The following is a 21,136-nucleotide window of genomic DNA, read 5'->3' on the forward strand; positions in this document are numbered from 1 at the left end:
AGAACTTGATTTAAATGAAACAAACATGGGAGAGGGACCAAACTGAAATTTTGGCAGCTTGATAGGAGTATGATTTACATGAAATTGATGTATTAGAATGAGTTTAAAAGCTTTGATTAGTTGAATGGTTAAGGTTAAGTGCATTAGTTATGGTTAAATGCAAGAGTTAGTGAGTTTAGGGTTTTAATGCAAGGGTTTATGAACAAAAAATTGGAGAAATGCATAAATGGCATATTTGACCTATTGTGAAATGAAATAATGATCAATTAGGACCAAATAAATTGTATGGGAATGGTGGAAAATTTAGCTAAATTCGTAGGTCAATGGTCATGCTGCTGGCAGCATGACCAAACCCACTTTGAAGGACCAAAACTCAAATTTTACAAGTCCAATTGATATGCCACCAATTGGAGATGAAAATAGACATAAAAGAGCACAATTTTCATTAAGGAACCATGGCCAAAAATTGACCAAAACTTGGTGAAACAATTGACCAAAGTGAATTGATAGCAGGCTGCCCTGCACCAAAACTGACCAAATGAACAGTAACTTTTCATTTGGTCATAACTCGAGTTAGACAGGTCAAATTGACCTGAAATTTGGCCAGGGGTTAGAGGGCATATAGATCTAAAACTTTCATGAAGAACATCACCCCAAATTATGCCATTAACCCATTCAAATTATTGAGCAAAGTTAGGGTACCAAACCTGCACCTCTGCAGAAATTTCATTGAGCAGCAATGTTTGGATGGCTATAACTCTCTCTAGGAAACTTGGATTTAGGCGATTCTTGAACCGATGGAAACCTAAGACATAGTAGAACATTTCATATGAAGAAAGTTAGACCAAATTATGAACTTAACTTAATCAAATTACTGACTAAAGTTGAACCAAAATCTGCCAGAACCCAAAAGTGCAGTATGAGCGATTGCGTGAGCGATAAACTTATTTTGGCCATAACTTGAGCTACAAAACTCTGATTGAGGTGATCCAAAAATGAGAATACACTTAAGACAATAAGAAACATTTTCTATGAAGGAAGTTTTGTCAAATTCCAACAGTAGATCGACCAATGGAATAGTGCAACTTCGGAGCACAAAACTGAAAACTGGCAATTTTTCCAAAATGACCTATGCTTTGAAAAAGTGACCAAAACCAACAAGTTTAATGAACAAAATGTGGTATGTGGGTGAAGTTGGAGTTCCCATACCTATTAATCCTTAGAAAGTTAATTATTTGACTTAAATAGTGCAGTGAATAGTAACCCGAAACACAAAATTTGAAGAACGTCGAATTTAACACGTTAAAAATAGGTAAATGCGAAGTTAAAATTTATTTTGGGATTTATGTTAAGTTCTAGTACTGAAACATTGTAAAATTTTGTGTTTCAGTTGAAAAGAATATCGGGAAGGAACCCGAGGAAACGAGTCGAGGCTAAGGGACGACTCGCTTGAGGTTTGTGCACAATAAACCCTATTTAAGCATTTTATCCTTGAAAAATTGATTTATTACGCATTATGAATTTATGAACTTTTGTGTTGCCACCTTGTGATCAAATTGTAACTTTGGAAATGGATTTGATTTTTGTATGCAATATTTGAATGAAATGTTTGAAACGAATTTTTGATTCACACTTAGCATGACAGTTACTTATTATTCCTCCTCCATTTATGGGGTTGAGATCGTTTATTTTCCTCCCTCTCTGGCTTGCCAGTTGAGGTTGTAGATCGGATGAGTACTCATTAGCTAGCTAGCTAGCCACCTCCCTCATTGGTTTCGATTAATGGGGTTGAGATTGCTTTGTCGTGGTGTACAACACGGCATTGATCGGAAATTTTGTGTCATGGCTTAAGTTGTGTACGACTTTGGCAACACTGTGTTTATGCAATTGTTTGACTAAACTGTTGTTTAATATATTATTTGACAAAATGAGTTGTTATGAGCTTTGATATTTGCGAAATGTGATTGTGAAGTATTCAAATTATGTTTTATCAATAAATGATTTATGTATCGCATTTTAAATCTTTATTGTGCACCACTGAGTATGTTTATACTCAGCGATAGTTTAATTTACTGTCGCAGATAAAAGTAAGGAGAAAGCAGCAGAGTGAGTCATGGATTGACAAGATCTTTTTGATCCCTTTTTGTACGGGTATTGTTTTATACCCTTATGGTTATTTTGATGTAAATACTGTAATGTCATAAGTATCAATGTAAATTGAGCAGTTGTAAATAAACTATAATAATATTATTTTAGATTTTCTTATGTAAATTTGATATTTGTACATATGGATTTTCTGCCTTATGTTTTGTGAATGGAATTATTGAACATACTGAGTTGACAAATTTGACTTGGATTGTGAAATTGTTTTGAAATGGATTGACTTGAGTTGAATTGTGAATTATTGGAGGTTGGGAGTTGTAAAATAGTTTTGGAAGTGCTTTTTATAGGTATTTGAAGAACTGGTTTCTCAAAATACAGAGGGAACTCTGTCAAAATTTTTATGAAATTTGCGACAAAATTTGAATGGACAAAAATTTTTACTAGTATTTAAACTTTGAATAAATGGTTTTTAATTCTTACCAAAATGCACACCACTTCCAAAATGTAAGAAAATTGTTTTAAAATCCCTTGTAGGGTACTTAATGAGTTATCGGTAGGTGAAGTTCGATAGTTCATTAAGTATTCTACGGGAGCATGCTATGCCTTACGGAGGGGTAAGGTGTGATAGATTTTCAGTGCAAAGACTACAGCCGCCATTTCCAAATCATGGGTGGGGTAGTTCTGCTCATGCCTCTTCAGCTGCCTTGAAGCATAAGCCACTACCTTTCTATTCTGCGTCAAAACACACCCTAAGCCAACTCTGGAGGCGTCACAGTACACGGTGTATCCTTCACCACTCACAGGTAGTGTCAACACAGGGGCGATGGTTAGACACTCCTTAAGCTTCTGGAAGTTCTTCTCACAGTCATCTGTCCAAATGAATGGAACATTCTTCCGAGTTAACTTAGTTAGGGGAGCCGCTATCCTGGAAAAATCTTGCACAAAACGCCTATAGTAGCCAGCTAAACCCAGAAAACTTCGCAACTCAGTGACTGTTGTAGGCCTAAGCCAATCGATTCTGACTTCAATTTTCTTGGGATCCACTTGAATACCTTCTCTTGAAACCACGTGTCCCAAGAATGAGATGCTTTCTAGCCAAAATTCACATTTCAAAAATTTGGCATATAGCTGGTGCTCCCTCAAAGTCTGCAACACCATCCTCAATTGCCACACGTGTTCTTCCTCGGTCTGAGAGTATACCAAAATGTCATCTATGAATACGATGACAAAACGGTCCAAAAATTGCTTGAACACCCTGTTCATCAAGTCCATGAAGGCTGCTAGTGCATTAGTGAGTCCAAAAGACATCACCAAGAACTCATAATGACCATATCTTGTCCTGAAAGTCGTTTTGGACACGTCCTCATTCCTGATTCTCAATTGATGTAGCCTGATCGCAGGTCTATTTTGGAAAAGAATCTAGCCCCTTGGAGCTGATCAAACAGATCATCGATCCGAGGAAGTGGATACTTGTTCTTCACAGTCACCTTGTTCAGTTGTCTGTAGTCGATGCACAACCTCAATGACCCATCCTTCTTTCTCACAAATAGAATAGGAGTGCCCCAAGGTGAAGTGCTCGGACGTATAAAACCCTTGTCCAAAAGCTCCTGTAGTTGCTCCTTCAGCTCTTTCAATTCTGCTGGTGCCATCCTGTAAGGTGGCATCGATATGGGGTTTGTACCCGGCACAACATCAATGCAAAACTCTATTTCCCTTCCTGGTGGCAACCCTGGAAGCTCCTCTGGGAAGACATCCATAAATTCTCTGACAACAGGAACATTTTCCATGCTGACACCTTCTACAGATGTATCTCTCACCAATGCCAAATACCCTTGGCATCCACGCCTCAACATTTTTCTAGCAATAATTGCTGACACCAAATTATATGGAGCCACGCTCCTGTCACCATCAAAGCTAAACTCTTCCACACCAGGTATGTGGAAATACACCTTTTTGTTCCTGCAGTCTAAAGTGGCATAATGAGTTGCCAACCAATCCATCCCCAAGATTACATCGAAATCCATTACTGGTAAAGGAACCAAGTCTGCTGGGAGGATCTTTCCATCCACTACTACTGGGCTACCCGGAAAAATCATATCTACATCTATGTTGTCGCTAAGTGGGGTAGCTACTGACAAAGGGCACTCTAAAGTTGTAGGGTTTCTACCCAACCTCATGGCAAACACAGGGGAGACAAATGAGTGCGTAGCACCCGGATCTATCAAAACACGAGCCTCATAAGAACGGACTGAGAAGAATACACCACAAGCGCATTTGAAGCTTGAGCATACTGTTGGGTCATGGAGAAAACCCGAGCTTGACCCCTACCCGAGTGGCGTAACCACGATCGACTTCTACCTCTGACCGCCTCCAAATCCACGTCCCCCTTGTCCTCGGCCTGTTGGCCATCACTGCCATGTTGGAAGTACCGGATACAATCGGTGAGGAACATTTGCAATGTAACCACGTGACCCCATCTGTGGCTCACTGAAAACGGGGCATTCTCTAGCAAAGTGACCTGGTTGGCCACACCTGAAGCATACTCCTGATCCCATCAAACAAGGTCCTGAATGTCCTCTTCCACACTGTGCACAAGGTGCCAAGGAGGATCCTGAACCAGACCCAGGCTGCTGTACCTGAGCGTGACCCGCTTTGGATCCGTACCACAGTGCGAATCCTCGAGGTTTGTGTCTAAAACCACTCTTCTTGTTCCTACTTTTTCCTCTGTAATTACTCTGGCCACCACTGTCCGGAGTACCCATGGAAGGAACACCTGAGGAACCCTCTGCTCTGTTTTTCTTTGCCCTTCCGCTGTCATCCACAGCATAGCTAATCTCTATCTGTCTAGCTCGATCAACTACCACATCAAAAGACTGATCAGACATCATGGCCAGGTTTGCATACCTCCTGTCCAGCCCCTTTAGGAATCTCTTCACCTTCATAGTTTCTGTAGCTACTGCTGTAGGGGCATACCTGCTCAGTTCTAGAAATTCTGTAGCATACTCATCTACAGACCTGCCATTCTGTCTTAAGGCCTCAAAGGCCCACTGCTTTTGATCCCTGAAGCTTTCTGGCACAAACCGATTGATAAAAAGTTCCACAAACTGAGCCCATGTCAAACCCTCCATCCGGGGTAACACGTAGTCATTCATCCATTGTCTAGGCATAGGCCCCATGACATGCTGCATACACTCTATCAGTCTTCTATCAGTCAACTGTAATTCTGTTCCTGCCTGTCTGCAGGAATCCAAAAACCGATATGCATCGTCTGACACATCATAAGTACCAAGCACCAACTACTTGAAATTGATGATTCGTTTGTAAGGTTCTCCTCTTGGTGCGGTGAACTGATGCTGCTGTGGAGGGTGGACCATATATTGTGCCATCATATCGATGGTTCTCTACAACCCAGCGAGAGTAGCTGCCATGGGGTCCATGGGACCCTGTGTCATAAAGGACTGATCCTGTACTGGGGGTGGCTGCTCCTCTACTTGAGCAGCTCTAGGCCTCCTACCCCGCCTCCTCGGGGCAGGCGCCTCATCCTGTGCCGACACCTCGTCCGGCACATCTAGTTCTGGTGCAGCGGCATCTCTCCTGCTTCTACGCATTTTTCTGAAATTCAGCAGCATTAGCCCACAAAATTCAAAACTGCACATTACACAGCTCTATAGACTCATATTTATACACAATATATGGAGCAGAAACTAGAAGCAAAGATGACAATGCAAGACGAATATGGACCCTATTTTTCCGCATGTGACTCCTAGTAGACTCTTCCCAACACTTAGACAATTTTTCCCTAAGAATCTGGAGCCTAAGCTCTGATACCACATTTGTCACGACCCAAGTTATGGGCCGGACCGGCACTAGGACCTGGGCCAGCCTAAAGCCCCCGAGGCCCGTAGTAAGCCTAACTGTTCACTAACCCAACTCTAAGGCCCATTTGGGCCCAACATTAAGAAATCAACCGGACAGAGTCTGGCCATAAAATGGACCTACTAATGGGGAGTTTTTGACTCACCCGACCTGTAAACACAGTAAATACTCAATTGGGGAGCTCAGCTCACCCTCCACATACTCATATCATCATAAAAACATATGGGAGCTCAGCTCCCTCATCCAGTCCATCAAACATACATATCATTATATGTTTACAGGTCCAACATGATAATAATATTACAGACCAAAATCAAATAAATACTTTTAACACATGCGGAATTTCTAGGAGTTAATAAAATTACACAAACATTGATAAACAACCTGCGAGGAAAGGAAGCAGGTTAACCTAAAAAATATCCTCCTGTGGCCTGGAAAAATATTGAACAGGAGTGAGCGTTCGACTCAGAGAGTAAAATATCAATTTTAACCATAATCTCTATAACTATCTAAAACTAATGCACCCTGTAGAGTGAAATGCAACATCAACAACATTTTCACATCATAACATCAAAAAGGTAATTTGGAGCACTCACTCACCCTGTAGCATCAATCATAATATATGGGAGCTGATCCCTATCTGACTCTCTTCAATCCAACACAGTGCGTGAAGAACTCAAGCGGACTTTCGCTTAATAAACCAAATCGAGGGTCCCAGCGAAGAACTCAAGCCGTGACTACCCCTCGAAGGATCGGGTCCCAGCGAAGAACTCAAGCCGTGACTACCCGTCCTATCCATAGTCCACACCACATCACACGCACGCCAACGCACGCTGCTTGCTCCAAATTACCACAACAACATCCATGGCACTTTAACAGTTATCAATGCAACATAAATCGTGCCTAGAGTTTAACTACATAAATATATGCATATAAGTGATGCATGGGCATGCTTGAACATATAATAATATCGAAATTACAGTTAAAATTAATATTTTACTCACAGACTTGACGATGGTCACTGAGGCGGCTGGGCGGAGGAAGAAGGCTGTCCCGGCTCACCTGACAATTTTATTACAATCATTTAATAAATTTGACTCAATACAAACAAAGAAAAAGACCAATACGTCCTAAGTCGTGCCGAAAATCTGACAGAGTCTCCCCTATACCTAGGACCTACCCAACCTGCAAAAGGGCTCAAAACACACTTCTATATTCACAATCCATATGTCCACAACTCAATTATATCACACAGCCCCTCCTGGGCCCACCAAATCGATCATCCATCACAACATGTAAAATTTCAATTTAGTCCCTATAATTGACCATTTTTGCAAAAACTTCCCAAATAAGCTCTAAAAATTCTAAAACTTTGCCCCGCGATCCTTAGCAATATTACTAGGCTATTGCAAAAAGAATCATAATTTTCTAAGCTACCACGAATATTTTATGGATTTTTAATCCTATTTAAGCACTAGAAAATTACGAAAAAGCAAGGTTCGGGTTTACCTTTGCCGATTCCGACTTTGGGGACGCGCTCGGGACGTTTGACAATGGGGGGATAGCCAAAACCTCGATCCAATTCGGAGACTTTTCCGGTAACGGGTCTGTCTGGCCGGAAATTCACAAACCCGGACAACTGTCGAATTTCCGCGAATTGAGGATACCTACACGAAGCCCATAACACGGGGGTTAGTACATAAATTTTTTAGAATTTTCTAAGCTCATTTAATGCTCGGAAAAACACTGCGAAGTTCCGTGGGACCCACCAAAAAACGGTGTCGGAAAATTTTGAAATTTATATCCCCACGAAGCTCTCGACGTGTGGAGTGCTCTGGTACTCTCGGTTTTCTCGTGGGATTCACGGTTTTCGAGAAATCTAGCCCAAAAGTCAAAATGGGCTAAAAACTTCCCCAGCAAAAATTGGACAAACCGCTCGATGGATTTCGGCGTTCTTGGTGTCTATGGAAAGCTCTCGCCGAATAGATGATTTTAGACACAAGACCCGGTCCAATTGGTAGCCGGATCGGCCGGATTTTGGCCGGGGAAGCCGAAACGCCGCGCGTGCGAGGGAGGGAGTTTGCGTGCGTTTTCCGACCGTTTAGCGGCGCTGGGTGGAGGTCGGGAGGCAGCGCCCGATCGGTGGGGTGGCGGAGGTGGTGGCGGCGAGGCGAGGAGAGAGAAAAGAGAGAGAGAAGGAAGAGAGGTCGACGCGCGCAGGGAAGGAAAGAAGAAAAATGAAAAGGCCAGTCCGATCCGGTCCGGTTCGATTCGGCCGGTCCAATTCAAGATACAAAATTTTGAATTTTTACTCTGCCTCGGGACAAAAAACGAGGTCCAAAAATTTCGAAAAAATTTCAAAAAACTCAGAAAAATACGTAGACTCCAAATATATTTTTAGTTTTACCACTTGGTCTTTAAATTAATTTTTAAAAATCATCAAAGTTTATATTTTCGAAAAATTGAACCCGATTTTTAAAATCCGAAAAATCTCAAAAAAATTCCTAAAATTTAAATAAAATTAAAATACCAAAAATGCTCATAAAATTTAAAATTTTGGGGTGTTACATAGTGCCTCCAGATTTTCAAAGCAAAAATTACTGCAGCCATTTCCAAATCATGAGTTGGATAATTCTGCTCGTGCCTTTTCAACTGACGAGAAGCATATGCAATAACCCGTCCATGCTGCATCAAAACACATACTACATAACCCCCTGATCCAGATGGAAGGGCTAACACTGGTGCTGTAGTTAAACGAGTCTTAAGCTCCTAAAAACTTTTTTCACAAGCCTCAGACCACTGAAATTTCACATTCTTCTGTGTTAACTTAGTTAAAGGTGCTACAATACGAGAGAAGTCTTGAACAAACCGTCTATAATAGCCTGCTAAACCCATGAAACTACGAATTTCTAACATAGTTGTGGGTCTAGGCCAATGAAGCACTGCCTCAACTTTCTTCTTATCAACGCACACCCCATCCTTAGATACTGTATGGCCTAGGAAAGCCACACTACCTAACCAAAACTCACATTTTGAGAACTTGGCATATAGCTTGTGTTCTCGTAAGGTCTGATGGACAATTCTCAAATGCTGTTCATGCTCCTCCTTACTCTTTGAGTACACTAGAATGTCATCGATGAACACTATAACAAATTGATCTAAGAAAGGCTTGAAAACTCTGTTCATGAGATCCATAAAAGCGGCAAGAGCATTGGTAAGACCAAAAGACATTACAAGAAATTCATAGTGTCCATACCTAGTCCTTAAGGCTGTCTTGAGTATGTCTTCTTTCTTGACCCTCAATTGATGATACCTAGATCGAAGATCAATCTTGGAAAAATACTTTGCACCTTGAAGTTGGTCAAACATGTCATCTATGCGTGGAAGAGGATACTTATTACGCACAGTTACCTTATTCAATTGCCTATAATCAATGCATATTCTCAAAGACCCATCCTTCTTCCGTATAAATAACACAGGAGCACCCCATGGAGAAACACTAGGGCGAATAAACCCCTTATCTAGTAGGTCCTGTAGTTGCTCCTTCAACTCCTTAAGTTCTGCGGGTGCCATACGATAAGGTGGCATAGATATGGGCTCAGTTCCAGGAACTAAGTCTATACCAAACTCTACCTCTCGCTCCGGGGGTAAACCTGATAAATCTTCTGGAAACACATCAGGAAACTCCTTAACCACTGCAACATTCTCCAAACCTGCACCTTCTACCTGAACATCTCTAACATAAGCTAGATACCCTTTACACCTCTTTCGCAATAATCGTCTGGCACTCACTACAGAGATAAGATTACTAGAGGCCATACTGCGATCTCCCTGAAATTGAAATTCTGCCTCCCCAGGAATTTTAAAGAGTACAACTTTATTATGACAATCCAATGAAACGTGATAAGTGGCTAACCAATCCATGCCTAAAATCACATCAAACTCAAACATATCCAAGGAAACAAGATCTGCAGCTAATTCCCTATCTTCAATGTGAACTATACATCCCCTATACACCATATCAGTGTCTATTGCATCCCCCATAGGTGTTGATACAGATAAAGGATACTCTAACAAAGTAGGTGGTGTACTAAATCTCATGGAAAAGTATGGAGAAACAAAGGAATGACTGGAACCAGGATCAAACAATACTCTAGCATCAAATGAGCAAATAGGAAGTGTACCTGTCACTACTGCATTAGATGCCTGAGCATCTTGCTGAGTCAAAGCAGAAACTCTAGCTTGACCTCTACCACCAGATGTCTGTCCCTGAGTTTGAGAAAATCCTCTACCACTAGAACCTCTACCACCCTATCCATGACTACCAAAACCCTGACTTCTACCACTATACTGTGAAACTGGTTGAACCTGAGAGGGAGCAGAATGTGTTGCTTGACCAGCACCCTGAGTTGTCTCACTAGTAGGACGATCCTGTCTCTGATGTCCCGGTATCCACAACCAAAGCATGCTCCAGTGACCCAATGACAAGTACCCTTATGTGGCTTACCACAATGCTGACAAAGAGTGGTAATAGGCTCAGTGCTAATCTGGTTATACCAAGCATTCCCTGCAAGTGTCCTCTGCTCACGTCCCTGACCAACTCCAGATTGATGTGCCCTATTACCAACTGTAGACTGAGAACCCTGCTTATTATCCTGATAAGAACCCTGATGACTCTGTCCTCTGTTAAATTGATTACCTTGACTATCTTTCTTAAATCGCTTGCGCTGCTCACGAGCCCAACGTTCATCATCATACATCTCCATCTGTCTAGCCCGATCAACCACCTCCTCATATTTAGGTAGTCGTAAAGGAGCTACACGATCAATTAGCCTGTCTCGTAAGCTCCTTTCAAACCTACGAGCCTTCTTCTCCTCATTTGGAATCAAGTGTTTACCAAAATGGGATAATTTGGTAAACTTCATCTCATACTCTGTAACTGTCATTTTACCTTGCTTCAAGGTTTCAAACTCCTAGGCCTTAGCCTCTTGAACACTAGGAGGGAGAAATCGCTCTAAGAAGAGAGAGTGAAACTCAGGCCAGAGGATAGAACCTTCGGGTCGCCCATTCTTCTTAGAGATATACCACTCACGAGCAACTCCCTTAAGCTGATTTCCTGCCAACATCACCATCCTAGCACTACTGCAACCCATAGTGTCATAACACCTCTCCAAGTCATCTAGAAAATCTAAGGGATCAGCTAATGCATCCTCTCCAGTGAACTCCCTTGGTTTTAGCTTGAGAAAATCTGTAGAGTCAAGGAATCGAGCCCTATCTTGAGCTGGTGCTGAAGTAGAGCCAACCACTAGTTGTTGTGGCTGAGTTGTAAGGTACTCAGCTATAGTATTAACAGCACGATTCACTGCATGTAATCCCGTTGCCAGATCTGCCACAGTAACTTGACCAGCCCTAGGTGCTTGAGCTGCAGTAGCTAATTAGAATGGTTGTGCCCCAGTCTTAGCCATAGGCGTCTGTTCAGATGTCTGATTAATAGTTTGAGGTGGTACTTCCCCTGTTGGATCAAGGTTTGCACCATTAAGACCCTTGGCCCTAGTTCTTCTCTTACGTCTAAGAGACCCAGGCACCTATTCATTTTAATAAACAAGCATTAAATTTGAAAATGTGAGCCAAATTAAGACAGGTGAAAAAGTATGAAGGACGCAGACATCTAAAGCAATGATAAACTGAAAAGACGTTAAGGATCCTATGCTCCGCAAGTTTACTAGACCTCAACCGAGCTCTGATACCAACTTTGTCACGACCCAAAATTCTGAACCGTGACCGGCGCATAATTTAAGTATTCTTAAATCATGCAAGCCTTATCAGAGTATCTTGAATGAATATATTGTCACTTACTAATCCAAAAAAAATAGACAAAATCCAAATAGACAAAATACTGAATAAACATCATAAATATCCCATAAGTAAACTGCGGAGTCTCTACAGATTTCAAATAAAAACTTAAACTGTTCGATAAACTAAACTAATTATTAGCCCAAGAAAATATGAATTCGAGCATACCATGAGAATAAATCAAAGTTGTCCCCCTCCAGAAAATGGACTGAATATTTGGATCATTGCGAATTCTCTTGATCTCAAGCAGATAATGCATGAGAAAAGCGTGGTTTGAGCTAGATGCTCAGTGAATGATAATTATAGCACACAACGGAATAGGAACAGGCAGACGCTTGATTAATTTCACAATAAATTTTCTATTCAATAAAATCATGCTCATGCTATCAAAAAAAAAAATCATTAATAAAATAACTTCATAAAAACATAAATATAAAAGAAATTCATTCAATAAAAATTTTATGGTACAGTGCACCAGGGTGATGATACCCTACATCACCAAAGGTCAGATGGTAAGTGCGCTACCAGATATCAGATACCTTCCTCCTCCTTCACAGATATCAATGCATATGATACTAATGCAAACCATAAACTGCAATGATGCATGACTCAACAATGCAACCTAATACCGTGATAGTCCACATGGCGGGGCCAGATAACAGAAACAGATACTGGGCACAGGTACTAATTCAAAATAGAAAATCAATTTGTACAAATCAATCAAAATCAATAAAAAATTTCAGATAGCAAATAATAACTGATAGTGCAATTTCAATAGTGTATTTCAATAGTTTCAGAGAGTCAATAAAACCAAATCAATCTCAAATAAATTCAGTAACACATCGGTAAATTTTATAGTCAAATATCAATCAATATAAATACATTAAAGGCTTGTTCCCAGAATCCTAATAGGTCTAATGCAAAGATAGTTGACAAAATCAATTATTTAATCAAAATCGAAATAAAATTCAATAATAAAATAAAACTATAGAAAATCACATATAAAATAATTGTTAAAATATTAATTTAAAATTTCATTTAATAACAAACTTAATGCTAAGAAATTTTGAAAGGGACTAAAACGGTGCCATGTTGTAACACCCCAAATTTTATTATTTATGAGTATTTTTGGTATTTTAATTTTATTTGAATTTTAGGAATTTTTTTGAGATTTTTCGGATTTTAAAAATCGGGTTCGATTTTTCGAAAATATAAACTTTGATGATTTTTAAAAATTAATTTAAAGACCACGTGGCAAAACTAAAAATATATTTGGAGTCTACGTATTTTTCTGTGTTTTCGGGAATTTTTTTCGGAATTTTTGGACCTCGTTTTCGGTCCCGAGGCAGAGTAAAAATTTAAAATTTTGTATTTCGAATCGAACCGGCCGAATCGAACTCGATCGGACCTGATCGGACCGGTCTCTTCTCTTTTCTTCCTCTTCCTCCGCGACGCCTCTCCCCTTCTCTCTTTCTTTTCTCTCTCCTCCTCGCCCGCCGGCCCCGCCTCCCTCTCGCTGCCTCTCACCGGCCACCGGCCCCACTGCCCTGGCAGCGCGAAGTCGCTGCGCGCAAGGCTTCCTCACCAATCTGGCCGATCCGGTCACCGATTGGACCGGTCTTGTGTCCAAAACCATATAATCGTCGAGAGCTTTCCATAGACACCAAGAACGCCGAAATCCATCGAGCGGATTGTCCGATTTTAGCTCGGGAAGATTTTAGCCCATTTCGACTTTTGGGCTAGATTTCTCGAAAACCGTGAATCCCACGAGAAAACCGAGGCCACCAGCACGCTCCATTCGTCGAGAGCTTCGCAACGACATAAATTTCGAATTTTTCCGACACCGTTTTTCGGTGGGTCCCACGGAACTTTGCAGTGTATTTTCGAGCACTAAATGAGCTTAGAAAATTCTGAAAAATTTATGTACTGACCCCCGTGTTATGGGCTTCGTGTAGGTATCCTCGATTTGCGGAAATTCGGCGATTGACCGGTTGCAAATTTCGGGCGAATGGACTGTTCTGGAAAAGTCTCCAATTGGACCGAGGTTTTGGCTACCCCATTGTCGACGCGTCGAGCGTTCGAAGTCGGAATCGGCAAAGGTAAACCCGAACCTTATTTTTACGTAATTTTCTAGTGCTTAAATAGGATTAAAAATCCATAAAATATTCGTGGTAGCTTAGAAAATTACGATTCTTTTTGAAATAGCTTAGTAATATTGCTAAGGACTGCGGGGCAAATTTTTATAATTTTTAGAGCTTGTTTGGGCAGTTTTTGCAAAAATGATCAATAATAAGGACTAAATTGAAATTTTGCGTATTGTGATTGATGACTGATTTGATGGTCCCACGAGGTGATCAGAGAAATGATTGAACTGTTGATATAATGATTGTGAATATAGAAGTTCGTGTTTAACCCTTTGCAGTCGGGTAGGTCCTAGGTATAGGGAGACTCTGCCGGATTTTCTACGACTTAGGACGACTTGATATTTTTCTTTGTTGTATTGAGTCAAATTTATTAAATAGATGTAATGTAATTGTCGTGAGCCGATGACCTTCTTCCTCCGCCGCCACAAGAATTTGTCGTCAAGTCTGTGAGTAAAATATTAATTTTAACTGTAATTTCGATATTATTATATGTTCAGCATGCCCATGCATCACTTATATGCATATATTTATGTAGTTAAACTCTAGGCACGAATTATGTTGCATTGATAACTGTTAATGTGCCATGAGTGTTGTTGTGGTAATTTGGAGCAGTGTGCGTGCGTTGGCGTGCGTGTGATGTGGTGTGGACTATGGATAGGACGGGTAGACACGGCTTGAGTTCTTCGCTGGGACCCGGTCCTTCGGGGTAGACACGGCTTGAGTTCTTCGCTGGGACCCCGATTTGGTATTTAAGTGGAAGTCCGAGCTGAGTTCTTCGCTGGCACCAGGTTGGATTTAAGAGAGCTGTATAGGGGATCAGCTCCCATATATTATGAATGATGTTACAGGGTGCGTGAGTGCTCCAAATTACCTTTTTGATGTTATGATGTGAAAATGATGTGGATGTTGCATTTCACTCTACAGGGTGCATTAGATTTAGATAGTTATAGAGATTATGGTTAAAATTGATATTTTACTCTCTGAGTCGAACGCTCACTCCTGTTCAATATTTTTACAGGCCACAGGAGGATATTTTGTTCTGGGTTAACCTGCTTTTCTATCTCGCAGGTTGTTTATCAATATTTGTGTAATTTTATTTACTCCTAGAATTTCCGCATGTGTTAGCAGTATTTATTTGAATTTGGTCTGTAATATTTTTATCATGTTGGACCTGTAAACTTAAATATGTTATGCATGTTGATGGATTGGATGAGGGAGCTGAGCTCCCATTTATTATTATGTTGATGAGTATGTGGAGGGTGAGCTGAGCTCCCCAATTGACTATATATTGTGTTTACAGGTCGGGTGAGTCGAAAACTCCCCGTTGGTAAGTCCATTTTATGGCCGGACTCTGTCCGTTTGTTTTCTTGAAATTGGGCCCAAATGGGCCTTAGAGTTGGGTAAATGAATAGTTAAGGCTTACTACGGGCCTCGGGGGCTTTAGGCTGGCCCAGGTCCTAGTGCCGGTCCGGCCCATAGGTTGGGTCGTGACACATGTATTATAATTACCACTCACCTGGAATCTCCAAGATAATAGTTATTTTCAATGGACGAGAGACAATTTCAACTGACTAATTGAATATTTGAATCTCCTACATACTCAAAATATAAAAGAAAAATATTAAATAATAATAAAATAAAATAATTTTAATATATATATATATATATATATTGGGTGGGACGAATTTGGTGAACAGAATTCGATGAACAGGGGGACGAAGGTTTATATATATATATATATATATATATATATATATATATATATATATATATATATATATATATATATATATATATAAAATCTAAATTGAAAGTTATTATCTCACAGTAATCATGATCAAGAATTTTTACCTTGAAAACAAATCGAACGTGATGCATAGAGAAGTAAAAATTTTGGGATTCTCTGTTGAGACTATTTGATAGAAAAAGGAGGTGACAAATAGGTTTTGAGAGCAAAATTTAGCAGAAGAGATTATTAGGGTATATATATATTTCAAGAGTTCTATTAGGTGTAGAATGGGATAAGAGTTATTATTGAACTAGGTTGTTCAGATTGCAGATATATATTTAATTTCAAAGATAATATATATATATATATATATCTAAAAATAAATACGCAGACCATCCAATAAAAAAAATATATTTTTTATAAGTATATTAAATTATTATTAGCTAACTAAAATAAAATAATAATAAATAATAAATATATATATGGATTCCCACAACTCAAATAATGAATTGCTTTATTACTATAAATAGAAAAAAAATAATATTTTATCAGTGGATGAAAATAAAAAAACCATTTTAAAGAAAACCATTCTAAATCACATTTTAGAGAAAACTGGGATCGTTTACCGTTTATCCCCCAATCTATTTTGCAAAATGAAAGTTATGTTGAAGAATGATCATTTCTATTGGGCAATCAATCAAGTCGATTTAACCTAAAAATAAAAGAAAATAAAATTTTAAAAAGCAAATAAGAAAGGATGAACTTTGATATGCAAAACCCAATGGTTCTTAGAAATTTCATGTCTTGGTGATGCTAATAAGGATTTACATCAAACATCTTCAGTGCATCAGCCATGACTACACCCTTGCTTATCTAAGGAGATCGCCACCAACACAACTCAGAACTAAAATTCCTCCATGAACACAAGGCATGATTCTCATGACCGAATGTAATCAACTCAAAAGCACTTCAACATAACCAATGTAGGAGATGATTAATGGATTAACAGAGAATGGGTATCCATTGTGAGCTCGCAGCGTGACTCATGCACCCTCCAACAAGAACCAGCGCGACTCACTTTGAACAGCTTAGGTTAGTTTCCTTGAGAAGGGAAGGAGCCCAACGAGAACCAAAATTCTTCATTATTCTTCCCCAAGACAGCAAGCAAAATCAATACAACCAACCTAAAAGAGCTCAAAATCAGGAACAGCACTAAAACTAGTGATTAAGGATACTCACCCTTGACTCTTGGGCCCCAAACAGACAACAAACAAAGCAAACTGAACGCACCAAATTAACCTCAGCACAAGCCACAAAATACACAAATTTCACCTACGAAAACCAAAATCCCACACACCCACTTCTTCAAACAACATCTAAGCCATTTACGATCATAAATCTTAGAAAGACACAAGTCGCACCAGGCCCCATCATGCCAAACATCACCACAACCCAAGAAAAAAAAAAATCCAACTCTTACTAAGCTTCCTCAAAATGAAACAGCTATCACGACAAAGCATGAAAATATTGTGAAAGAACCGAGAGAAGAGACAATCGCCAAATAAAAAGCAAACAATATAATAACAGAATAGGAGGAAGAGAACCACCCCTAATTCTGATTGTTATAGCAAAGGTGATCCTCTGAAATTTGTTTTTGATAGTTGATCAACTTGTCCATCACCTTCAAAAATCAAGCTAAGATTCTTCCCTAATTCAACTGTGAGTGCAGCTTCTTTACTAGGATAGAGAATCGAAAGTTCAGTTGTCTGCAATAAACCATTCTTGTACCCATCCCTCCATGTTATTTCTGCCATACTCAGCGCACATTATCTAAATAACCAAAGAATATCCAGCACAAGCGCAGAAAATCTTAAAGAAGCATCCTTGCAAAATCACGTTCAAACACAGCACCCAGAGCTACTGGATGCTTGTCCTATCCTCAGTCCTAAGATATCATCCAAACAACCTCAAGCCCTACTCATGGCAATCCCTTAAGTTTCCTTGTCTAAATTGAAGTAACCCCATACTAGCTTAATTTTGTCATAAGAAACAATCATAGACTGAATCCAACAATCGGTACAAATTATATATCATGCATAAGAAATGGTTATCCATCTATACTCGCAACAAAAAAAGAAAAGAAAGAAACAGTAATCGTAGCTACAGCCGGCGGCAACCCGTTAAAAAATTTTAAAAGACCAAGAAGCATGTTCAACTTTTGTTAACCCTAACACACTCATCAATCCATTCACTGTAAATGTCGATCGGCTCTGTCAAAGTGGTGATGGAGGTCGAGAAGCTTGCTTTGCACACACGGCATCCAGCTTCGCCCACGAACAACTTCCTATGGATAATGCACTCCACAGAGTTGGGATGGTTGCAAAAGGGACAAGTGAAGACTGTGTCGAGCTTCTGCACCCGCACTGGCTTCTTAACAGCCCGCTTCGACTTCTTTCTTGCCATGACAATTGCGGAAGATGATTGACAAAGAAAAGATTGCAAAAGACGGACTCGATGAATATCACCTTTCTTGATGACTTACTTGATTGATAACGATTTAGTATTGCTTATATATATATATATACAACCTTCACAGTCCAAATCCTACCAGGATTTGGATTTTGAGATGGCGGTGGCTAGCTGCCGGTTTTATTTTTTTGTTTATTCTTTGGAAAATCAAATGCAGGATTAAATTTTATGTCTATTACTTTTTAATCCTTGCATTTACCTAAAATCATAAAAAAATACATTTTTTTTTTTTATTGAGGTCAAATTCTAAAATATAGAACCAATTAGTAAAAGTACATGCAGTGCTGAATAATTTTTTCTTAATCGGAAAATATTAACAATATATTATTGAAAAAATATTCAATTTAACTTTATACTTATTGAGAAAGTTTAATTTAATTTATTTTTAATTTTTTATTTAAATTAATTTAAAATTTTTAATTTAAGCTCAATTTAATTTAAAAATTAATGTTTATAGGCTAAATTTTTTTATTTATTGATTTAAATAAAACATCAAAAAGTTAAATTTCTTAATTTTAGAAATAAATTTCTTGATTTAAACCCACAAAAATTTCTTGATTTTCTTTATTTTTGAGTTAATTTGAGCTTAAAATAAAATTTGTTATCTAAATTAGATAAAAAGTTAAAAATATACTAAATTGAATCTTTGCAATAAATACATAAGTATAATTAAGTTTTAAGAAATATATTATTTCTTAAACATTTTCTTTATTATTTATCTAAATTTTATTTCGCATAACTTGAAATCTATTATATAGGTTCAATAGAGTTTCAAGTTAATAAAGTAAGAATAATTTACACACTTTGTATTTTTTAAATAAATAAATTGAGAACTGATAAAATAAATATAATTGATGAATAAAAGTTTTAGTTAATGTAAAATTTTATTACTTCTTATTTTAGAAAAATAAAAGGAAGGGGACTCAAACAATCGCATTGCTTTATTATTATAATATATATATATATAGAAAGCAAGAATTTTTTTTTATCAATGGACGAAAGTGTAAAACCATGTTAAAGAAAACCATTCTAAATCACATTTTAGAGAAAATGGAGCTCGTTTACCATTTATCCCCCTGAGCTATTTCGCAAAATAAAAGTTATATTGATAAAAAAAAAAAAAATCATTTTTATCGTGTAATCACTAATCAATCCAGTTATGCATTGGCGCATAGGCTTGAGTTAGCATGGAGCTGTGGGAACCGATATTTATCTATTTATTTATTTTAATTATCTAACAATAATTTAAAATATTTATTTAAAAATAAAATAAAAAATATTTTTATCGGATGACCTATATATATATATATATATATATATATATATATATATATAATCTAAACAATTCAATTCAATAATAATTCTTATCCCATTTTACATTTAATAGAACTCTTGAAATATATATACATCCTAATCATCTTTTCTGCTAAATTTTACTCTCAAAACCTGTTTGTCAGCTCCTTTTTCTACCAAATACTCTCAACAAGTATTTTCATCATCTTTTATTTATTATTACATATATATATATATATATATATATATATATATATATATATATATATATATAAATTTACAATTTATAATCTGATGTGCGCAAAGAATCTCTAAATTTTAACTTCTCTATTCATCACCTTCGATTTTGTTTTCAAGATAAAAATTCTCATTCTTTGTTCAATAATGGGTGAATTTGATTTTATTTTCCTTCCTTGATTTGTTACAACTACTCTAGAAATTAATTTTTTTTTCTTCTTTAATCATTGATATTGAATTGGGTTAATAATGAGTACTGTGAGATAATAATCTTAAATTTAGATATTATATATATATATATATATATATATATATATATATATATATATATATATATTATTTTATTTTATTATTGAATTTTATTTTAATTTTGATTAAATAATTAATTTTATCAACTATCTCTGCATTAGAGCCAGTAGAATTCAGGGAACAGGTCTTTAATATATTTATATTAATTGATATTTGACTATAAAATTTACCGATGTGTTACACTGAATTGATTTGAGATTGATTTGATGTTATTGACTCTCTGAAATTATTGAAATAAACTATTGGAATTGCACTATCAGTTGTTATCTGAAATTTTTTATTGATTTTTATTGATTTTGTACAAATTGATTTTCTGTTTTGAATTGGTATCTGTGTCCAGTATCTGTTTCTGTTATCTGACCCCACCATGTGAACTATCACGGTATTAGATTGCATTGTCGAGTCATGCATCATTGCAATTTATGGTTTCCATTAATATCATATCCATTGATATTTGTGAAGGAGGAGGAAAAGTATCTAATATCTGTTAACACGCTTACCATCTGGCCTTTGGTGATGTGGGGTATCATCACTCTGGTGTACTGTACCATAAAATTTTTATTGAATGAATTTCTTATATATATATGTTTTATGAAATTAAATTATTAATGATTTTGACAGTATGAGCATGATTTTATTGAATAGAAAATTTATTGTGAAATTAATCAAGCGTCTGTCTGTTTCTATTTCGTTGTGTGCTATAATTATCATTCACTGAGTATTTAGCTCAAACCACATTTTCTCTGTCTGTTATCTGTTTCAAATCAGTAAAATTCTGCAGCTGATCCAAATATTCAGTCCATTTTCTGAAGAGGGACAATCTTTGATTTGTTCTCATTGTATGTCCGAATTCATATTTTCTCGGGCTAATAATTAGTTTAGTTTATTGAACAGTTTAAGTTTTTATTTGAAATCTGTAGAGACTCCGCAATTTACTTATGAGATATTTATGATATTTATTCAGTATTTTGTTTATTTGAATTTTACCTATTTTTTGAAATTAGTAAGTGACAATATATTCATTCAAGATATTCTGATAAGGTTTGCATTATTTAAAAATATT

This window comes from Hevea brasiliensis, chromosome 15 (assembly GCF_030052815.1).
Source record: "Hevea brasiliensis isolate MT/VB/25A 57/8 chromosome 15, ASM3005281v1, whole genome shotgun sequence".
NCBI classification, from domain to species: Eukaryota; Viridiplantae; Streptophyta; class Magnoliopsida; order Malpighiales; family Euphorbiaceae; genus Hevea; species Hevea brasiliensis.